Source organism: Stegastes partitus, unplaced genomic scaffold, assembly GCF_000690725.1.
Source record: "Stegastes partitus isolate 25-593 unplaced genomic scaffold, Stegastes_partitus-1.0.2 Scaffold381, whole genome shotgun sequence".
In the NCBI taxonomy this organism is placed as follows: Eukaryota; Metazoa; Chordata; class Actinopteri; family Pomacentridae; genus Stegastes; species Stegastes partitus.
Genome location: NW_007578112.1, coordinates 461,110 through 470,028, shown reverse-complemented (window position 1 = coordinate 470,028; position 8,919 = coordinate 461,110).

The window sequence follows — 8,919 nt, the reverse complement described above, 5'->3', positions numbered from 1 at the left end:
CCTCACCGGGACGTGAACCGGCAGCCTTCTTGCTGCGAGGCAACGGTGCTACCAACTGTACCACCCTGCAGCCCATGACAACCGATGATGATGAAAATTCAGAATAAAAAGAGAAACATCATCATTTGACATCGTGAGCTACCTAATTGTCTTAAGTTTCATTAGCACAGACTGTAACGGGTCACTGTGCATTTATAGTATAGAGAAGTTGTTGCTATTGACCAAAAATACAGGCCGTGGTGTTGGTTAAAAAATCTCTGCTGAACAGAAACATAATGCAGAATATGTGCTGACAGACGAATGTTTTAAAGCTCCATCAAGCAACAACTTGCTCCTATTGCTGCAGACATGAGGAATCGTAATCTGAAGAAATGTTTGATCTGTCAGGAGAAAGAAGTGTCCTAAATGCATAGCAGTACAGCACGGGAAGACTTCTTAAGAAATCTTCTGTCGACTCTTAGATGGCTGCATAAAAATGTCCTTTTTGTCGTCCATCTAAGATCTATCATTACTGTGGCTACTAAGATTTCTTTTTTTCTTCCAACAACACAATTGGCTACAGCAACAAATGGACACAGTAATCACATCGTTGTATTTGATGCATCCTTGACCTCGTCCTCTACAGTGATGTTATCTACTCAACAGCTTGCCTGGAGATAGCGAAAAAATAGCAGATGAAATAGCCCGAGGAAACTCGAGCGACGATTGTCGCCGTCATTACTGCTCAAAGACCAAATGTTTACAGACGATCTCCCTGCTGCTGTGCCACAACAGAGAAGCCATATTGCGTCTCTGCTCCAGCTGAATGTTTTCAGCCTTCATCACCTAATGACTCAACAGCCTCCTTACTTCCCAGTTCTGTGAGAAACTCAGCAGTCAGTCCTCTCCTCTGTAAATAATGGCAAAATGAAGGCAGCTCTAAAAGGAGAGGGGTCCCCTGTGAGCCGCAAAAGCTGGTACAAATTCACTTTCCATTCCATTCATTTAAGAACTGTGAATAACTGCGGAGAATAAGCACGAGTGCTCCTGCAGCTCAGATGGATTGAGCTTTTTAACAGGGACATGATTCTGGGTCTGCTTTCTTAATATTTAAGCAAACAACACATTTCTCCAGTTTGACAAGAAAAACATGTGATGATGTTGCGCTAGCCCGTTAAAAACTGTTGGGTTTCTGTGCACACGCTACTCTTTGACTATGATCTGGACAGTCTTTGTAAACGACGGACAAACCGGTGGCCTTGGGTGGGCATGTGATTCCCCTGCATGCTGACATGGGCTGCTACACCTCGTGCATTTCCTTGTGCTGCAAGAAGCATTTTAGCATGCTGAGGAGTTGGAAGCATGCAGCATGTTTACCTTCTGCTATATGTTCCATTGACAAAACTGACTGTGGTGGACTCGAGGCCCACCAGTTGAACCTAAAGTCACATTGCGACTCCACTAGCCACAATGAAAACAACCTAAAAGAAGGTAATAGAACATTCATACGTCCAAAATTTCCTTCCAACACACCAACAAGGATGATTTCAATATGTGCTCCAACTCAATGGGAGACTTTTATTGTGAAATTTCCAGCTGCGTCATTGGGCAGCCCACGTTCTCAACATTACTTTTTGGTTTAAATCAATGGAGCCGCCGTGCTATAAATTAGAGACGTGTGCTTCATCTTTTACTCTTCTCACCTCTTCCATTCCAACCAACCCAGCTGCCTTTACAAATAACTGTGCCCCTAAAATCTGGAATCAATTCAGGAGACTTTTCAAATCCGTGTCAACATCCACTTTAGCTCCATTCCTGAGGGATCATTTATTTCATGCTACGATCACAGACCCTGCTTTAGCTGTTAAAATATTTAGAGCTTTTAAAGATCTTCGTAAGGATGACATGTTTTTGTATTTTTTTGCAAATGAATCGAGAAAATTACTTCTCTCATCCTTTAATCTCTTTTGACACGAGACATTTTGAAATTAGATTTTGTGTGGTTTTTGTTCCACACTTTTCCCTCCAAATCAATTCAGCGATCGCTCTCTTCCAACGTTTTGCAAAATCCAGTCATTTCAAAGGTTTATAACAAACCCTTGTCCTATGACAGTCTGTCAGCAGCCAGAACCAAAGCTACCTGAAAGCATGAACTGGGACTGGAGCTGGAAGATAGGGTGTTGTTTTTTTTTTTAAACAAATCACACTTATACAGTTCAAGAAAGGCCTTAGGATTCATTTTTTTAGTGTGTTTGTTCTAAACGTATCCTAGTATCACCAACAGCTGTGAATGACATGCTTCATATACTGCAGTTTAACAGCTATGTTAATTCCCTGTCTGTTATAATTGTCCTCTTTTTAGATTTACTGCTACACTGTGCTGAAAATACAGTCAGTCAATGTCAGAATGGAACATTATGGAATAAAAATAAGGCTAAGTTTTTCATTTTCTTAACATGTCTATTGGTGGTTTTATATGCTAAAAGACACATCATGAGATAAAAAGAGCATCTCAGCTTTATAACTACGGTGAGTATTTCCAAAACACTGATTCAGACTTGTGGGTTTTCATACATAGTGAACTGAAGAAACCAGTCCAGTCAAGATGCAGGATGGAGCTTTCTGTATCTTTATTCTTTTTCAGAATCAGACTCTGGTTCAAACATGTATTGCTGAATTACTCCAGTGTTAAAACTTGTGTAGTGTAGTTTTACAGTGTTTGGGCAGAATCATTGGTGAGCTGGCGTGCTCAAGCTGCATCAGTGGAGAGGGTTGGATGGAGGGACGTCATAGATCCATGCATTCTAGAGGATGACATGCTGTCCAGTTACATCAAAGTCATTTTAAGGGAAGGAAGGGATTTTCATGAAAAAACCTCTAAACACGTGTCACATCCAGCTCTTGGGTTATGTTTTTATGACTTCCTGTTCTGTGTTCTTACCCACTTTCTGTCTCATTTCCAAGTTCCTTGACAGCTTTTTACACGCCCAGTGGGCATTATCAATGTCTTGTCATTTTGGACTCACCAGCGCTGTCTTCCAGGCCCTCGTAAACGATGTGTTCAGAGACATGATCAATATTTTTGTGTTTGTCTGCCTGGATGACAGTCTCATCTTGTCCCTCAACCCCGGGTCGCACATCTTTCCTGCCGGTGTGATTACTTTCTCCGTCCTAATGTGCTCCACCTGTGGATGATTGTCTCTCCTGTCCCAGTGTATGTATACTGCATCCTTGAGTCCTACACCTGTTTGTACCACTGTGATAATACATATCATTGATACACAAAGATTAGTTTATATAAATCAACAACTGAAGGACTTTAAAGCGAGTTAAGGGGTAACCCAGACCTTTTTCTGGCATTTAAAAGACAGCCCTGATGCAGGAACCTATAAAAATTTATGTACATGTGGAAATGTAAAAATGTAGCAGAAGGAAAGTTTACTTTAATTGTATATGTAGCTATATATTTGTATGGAGTCACATTTATACGTATACAAATTGCGTGGCCATATTCATATGGCTATTGACAGAATGAAGTGCATTAGAGTTATGAGTTAATGATCTTATAGCTTTCAGAATCGTCCAAAACTTTTCTTTGGAGCCCCCAAATAGTCACTGTTTTTGTTTGTTTGTTTTGTACATGAGTCAGAGGTTCCAATAGAATTCAATTGAGAATACCTTGGAGTCCTGTTTTTGACTGATGGTGTACATTTGTCCCACCAAAAACACACGTCCTAGGAGAAAGGTAAACTTGAAAGAAATAGCAAAAGGGGGAAAAACGGACTATTCAAATAATGGAGGAAACAAAGACTGAAGCTGAGATCGAAAAATCTCCACCAAAGCCGATGGTCTACGTCACAACACAATTTAACAGCCTGACCTCCACCTCTTCACCAGTTGGCCTGCTAGTTTACATAACCTGGTAAATGTACACAATCCTGCTTACAGACAAACAGCAACAAACAAACCTACTTGGCCGAGGTGAAGGAAAAAAAACCCAGAGAAGTGGCGTAAGGATATTCTTCTCAACATGGAAACTGTGAAAAAGACACACAAACTTGAAGTACTTGCCCAGTCAGTAGTAATCACAGCAAATCAGGCTGAGAGCAGCAGCAGCAGCAGCTCAGGATTGGGTTGTTTCTGGAGGATTCAGAGAGGAGAGAGTGAGACCATCATCACCAGCACTTGGTAGGCACTCATGATTATATACCGGCAGCTGAATGGTCTTTTAGGAAGGGAAGTGCATTGTCGGCCTCTTTTAAACCTTTTCTCATATATAGAAAAAGACTTTTAAGTTGCAGAAACATATACTATACATGTTTGTACTCCTTGTTGAGGATCTTTACTCCCGAGCCTCTTATCTGAACTATTTCAACTAAATGCCTAAACTCAACCCTTATGAGGGTCAATAACAAATACAGGCCATTTAGTAGGGGGGGTGGCGGCTTTGTCAGTGGGTTTACTGTGAAACCATGTTGAATTATTGCCCTTCTGACTGATATAAGATGATCCAAATCATAGAAACACATTTCAATACACTTCGACAGCACGACAAACTGCTGCAGCCTCCAGAACGTACACACAGCTGAATAAACAGCCCTCTGAATTAGTTAAATTATTAAACAAATATATTACAACCTTTCGTGAAGCTCCGATCTAGTGCAGGGCTGGTGTATTAGACTGCATTAGTTTCAGATCAGTGTAAATAAGCTGGCAAATGAGTGTGCACAGAGAAGATCTACTCAAGCAAACAGAGACAATGCGGTTAAAGGTTCAAGTGCTATAAGCTATTTGTATTAAGGAGAAGCATCTAGTTTGGTTTACACAATATGCAAATTACCTGGAACGTTCCTAAAATGATAATAAATATTTTTGAGAAGAAATGAGATACTTTTTTTTGCTAGATGGTTGTTTGTGGCGGTACTTTTGGGGACCCCAGTAGATGAAACATTATCGAGTTTGTCAAACTATTAATAAACTATATCAATACACTATCTGATGAGTCTTTATCGTACTTGAGTGTCTTTCCAGTGCTTTAGTTCATCTGACAGATCAACTAAAACCTTTACTTGTACCTAAACTTACACAGACAAGCTAAAAGTCAACATGCATCTGTGGTTCCACCTGTTTTGAAACCCACTCCCCCAGGAGAAAATCACACGTTTTACCTACTCAAGCACTACATCCTGCTTTCACCACAGACTCTGGTGCACTTGATGCCACTTCATTATGAGCCCAGTGAAAAGCCCTGCGGTTGGCTAAAGTCTCCTGTCGCTGGCTGGATTCTCTAAACCCTGCAGACAAGAGCCAGAAGGAGCTGCAGAAGTCAATCTGCTGAGAGGTTAGTATGGAATTCTTGCCCACTAGTGCCAACGAAATACTGTCGACCCCAGCTTTATCAACTTCTTAATATTTAAGTGTAATGAAATAACACTTCACTGTCCTGCCTGAGGAGGAAACATGTCCTTGTCTTACCAATAATGACAATAAAAAGTAAAAGCAGAAAAGACCATAAGTTATTAACTTTTTGAAGCATTAATAAACTGTTTATTAACCATTTGTAAAGCCACAAGTTGCAATATCAACCCTTTATAACAATTTTCTAAGATAGTACCGAGAAAACGATGGCTTGTCTACCTCTTTAATTTATTTCAAAGAAAAATAATGTAAATTGTTTGTGAGGCACTGAAGTCGTGGTGAGGCTGTGGTGGGAACAAGGTTGCTGATAGTGAGGATAGTGGCTACCATCCATGATAACAATCTTGGCAGGCCATCTTAGTTTAAAGTGTTATCAAACTACATTTCAGTCATTTGGAATAAAGTCCAACTCAGGCTTAAAGGAAATGCAGACATCTAATCACAAACCAGAAAGGTGCCATGGTCATGGCGGCGTGCATGGATGCAGCGCCCCCCTCAGGAGACAATGAAAGTGAACGTTTTGAGTGTCTTGTTTATCCCAGATGTTCAATCTGCAAAACTTGAAGCTGGGAGACTTTGCTGGGCGTCAGGACAGTGAACGGCGCTGGAATTGCAGCAATCGGTTGTGATGTGGACAAACTACACCAACACGGAGTCCGATCGGAGACGAGTTACCCGAGAGAGAAGGAAGCGCAAACGGTACGAATGTAAACAAAGGAGGAGGACGAGAGCCGGTACCCATGCTAGGCTAAAGGCTAACCCCTCCAGACCAGCAGGACCGTCCTCCTACTCTCCAATGTCCGTTCCCTCCACAACAAGCTGGATTTTCAAGCTACATTTGCTGAGAGAAACGCTCAGAGAGTGGAGGGACTGCTGTGTGTCTGCTTTAACAGAAACATGGCTCCATGACAACATCCCAGACGGACATACAGCTGGAGGGGATGCAGACAGACAGACAGACACTAGCTCTGGGTAGCATCTGCAGCTTCACCATCGTCTCACCATCAAGTGTGTCTTTGTGTCCCTGAAGACCTTCCAGGACCTGAAGAGGTTCACCATGTTCAACGTGATGGCGGCGCGCATGGACACAGCGCCCCCTTCAGGAGACAGCGAGAGTGAACGTTTAGTGTCTTATCCCAGACGTGCATTCCATAAAATGTACTGGTTGAATGATCCTGAAGAAACGCTCTCTCATCTTGCCTGTACTACTGTGTATGTACAGTAACATGACAATAAACCTGATTTGATTTTTAGGCAAATTAAAACTTTGACCTGATAATTGTGCTGGATCGCTCAAAGTTATTATATTTCATCCTGAGAGGCCCGTGAATATCTCAGCCAAATTTTCTGACAATCCTTTAAATAGTTGCTGAGATGTTTCAGTGAGGCCCAAAGTCCTGTTTCTACTCGAATCAATAAACAATATATGAACACAAAGCGTCTCAAAAGCTCACTAGTAACGCTGCAACACCAACCTTAGTCGTGCTAATGGCCATAAAAAATGTACAAGTCACTAAATTATCACAATAACGAGGACAATAACTAATTCAGCTCAGTTAGAAAACCAGTATTATGCTGAACTGTTAATGTCAATAAGCAGCAAGGTTTAATTCTAAATAAACAATGTAGCTGATGAGAAATTGTATGATGGGCTTTTTTTTGTCTCTGGACTGTGAGTTTCAGCAGCCGAGTACTTTCTGTAAGCACTCGTTGTAAGTCACTCTGGATAAAAGCATGTAAATGGCTGCATTGTTAATGTAAATGTGCTGTATGTTAGTTTGCATTAGAGGAGGCTGACGCGTTCCAAAGCAGCCACTTATCGACATTTTAACATAATAGAGGTGCCGTGTGTCTGCTTTTACCTAAAGGCAGTACGCCGGACGCATTGTGAAATCAAACCTTTAATTCAGCTGCTGCGGCTTTCCCCAAAAAACGGTATTTGGTATAATTAGTCCACCATAAAACACTGGAGTTGCAGAAAAATGCTGCTTTACTATCGTGAACCTTTGAAGCCACATGCGGCTGTGAAGCTTTTGGAATCCGGTCACATCCTAAGTAGAGGGCAACTGGACCTCTTGTTTCTGTCCTTAAAGACGTTTCATCTCTCGTCTAAGAGGCTCTATTGGACTAGCAGGTGAGGAGTTCCCCTCTTCAACCAGTAACCCTGAGTGTATGATCACGACAAATGGAGGGAGAACCTCTTCGGATTTAAAGCCATCTCATGCAGCACTTTTGCCTCAGCGGCGGCTCCAACAGAAGGCCACGTTGACGTCACACATTTATGCAACACAACACAGCGATAACTTCACTATTTCCTCTATAATTAGGAATTATCCCGAACATAGATACAGGATCAGACAGGGCGTGTTACATCTTCCCCGTCTGAAGGAACAAGAAGCACAGAGTCACGCTTCATCAGCTACACTTAAATCATTTGGTGCACGGCTGAATTCTGAGCTCCATCAATTTCCATCCATTTTATGGCAAGATATCTGCAGCAGTGACAATGCTGCAAAGAACCGGACCTCTGGGTACCGTCAATCATATTAACTACCAAAATATAGCAACAGGTAGCTGAGTAACAATACATTTTTATTGCACCATAAGTAGCTGTAGTTTGGTAAATTCTCAGTGCTGAAACGGTAAGAACATTACTTTTAGGTGAACTTTTTCCTCCTCAAACGCTGCAGCATCTCTTCTCCGGGGCTGTTCTGAAAGTAGGTCACTTAAATAACCAAAATGTACTCAGATTAGTCTTTGCACGACGGATAATTAATAACATCAACTTTAAAAAGAGAAACTAAAGTGTTTCAGTGTGCAATTTCCTCCCTCTCACACAGGCAGACAGAGTTTCTGGCCTCTCTAATACGGCAGCATAACTGGATTCCTCAAATTCCATTTCGGTTTTTGGTTTTTGTGTGTCATCTCTAGATTTTTTAGCGTCCCCCATCCGAGGTACCGCCGCTTCCTTTCTACTGTTCGGCGCCCAAACAGGAAGCCTCTCCTGTCATTCTCTTTTGGCTTTGTCCTGATAAATATTCATGCCTGTTCCGAGCCATATCCTATAATTTCGCTATGGTGAAAATGTCCTTTTCAATCAGACAGGAGTGCAGTGAAGATCTCATTCTTCCGGTAACGGTAATCCTGTCTGAATGGGGCTTTAGATGCAAGCATCCTGAAGTCACTCTGCTAGCTGGGCTACTCAAAATTACAGACATAAAAAAAGAAAGGAGAGTTTGCTGTTGGTTCCTGGGTATTCTTACAACTGGGGGATTATACAAAACCATGCGCTGCTCTCAAAATTTAATTTGCTCGAATCCTAATGGCCAAAACACAACAACAGAGCACAAAGCAAACCCGAACGTCGATATTTTGTTTATTCTCATTCTGAGAGGGAGTTGCTCGTTTGTTCTTCCTTACATATTGACCCTGCTTACCTTTCCTGTGTCTTTTCCATAAATCTATAAGCAGACATTGCTTAAGTTCCGACTGAAACATCAGTCAGTCGAGCAGTTCTTGTTA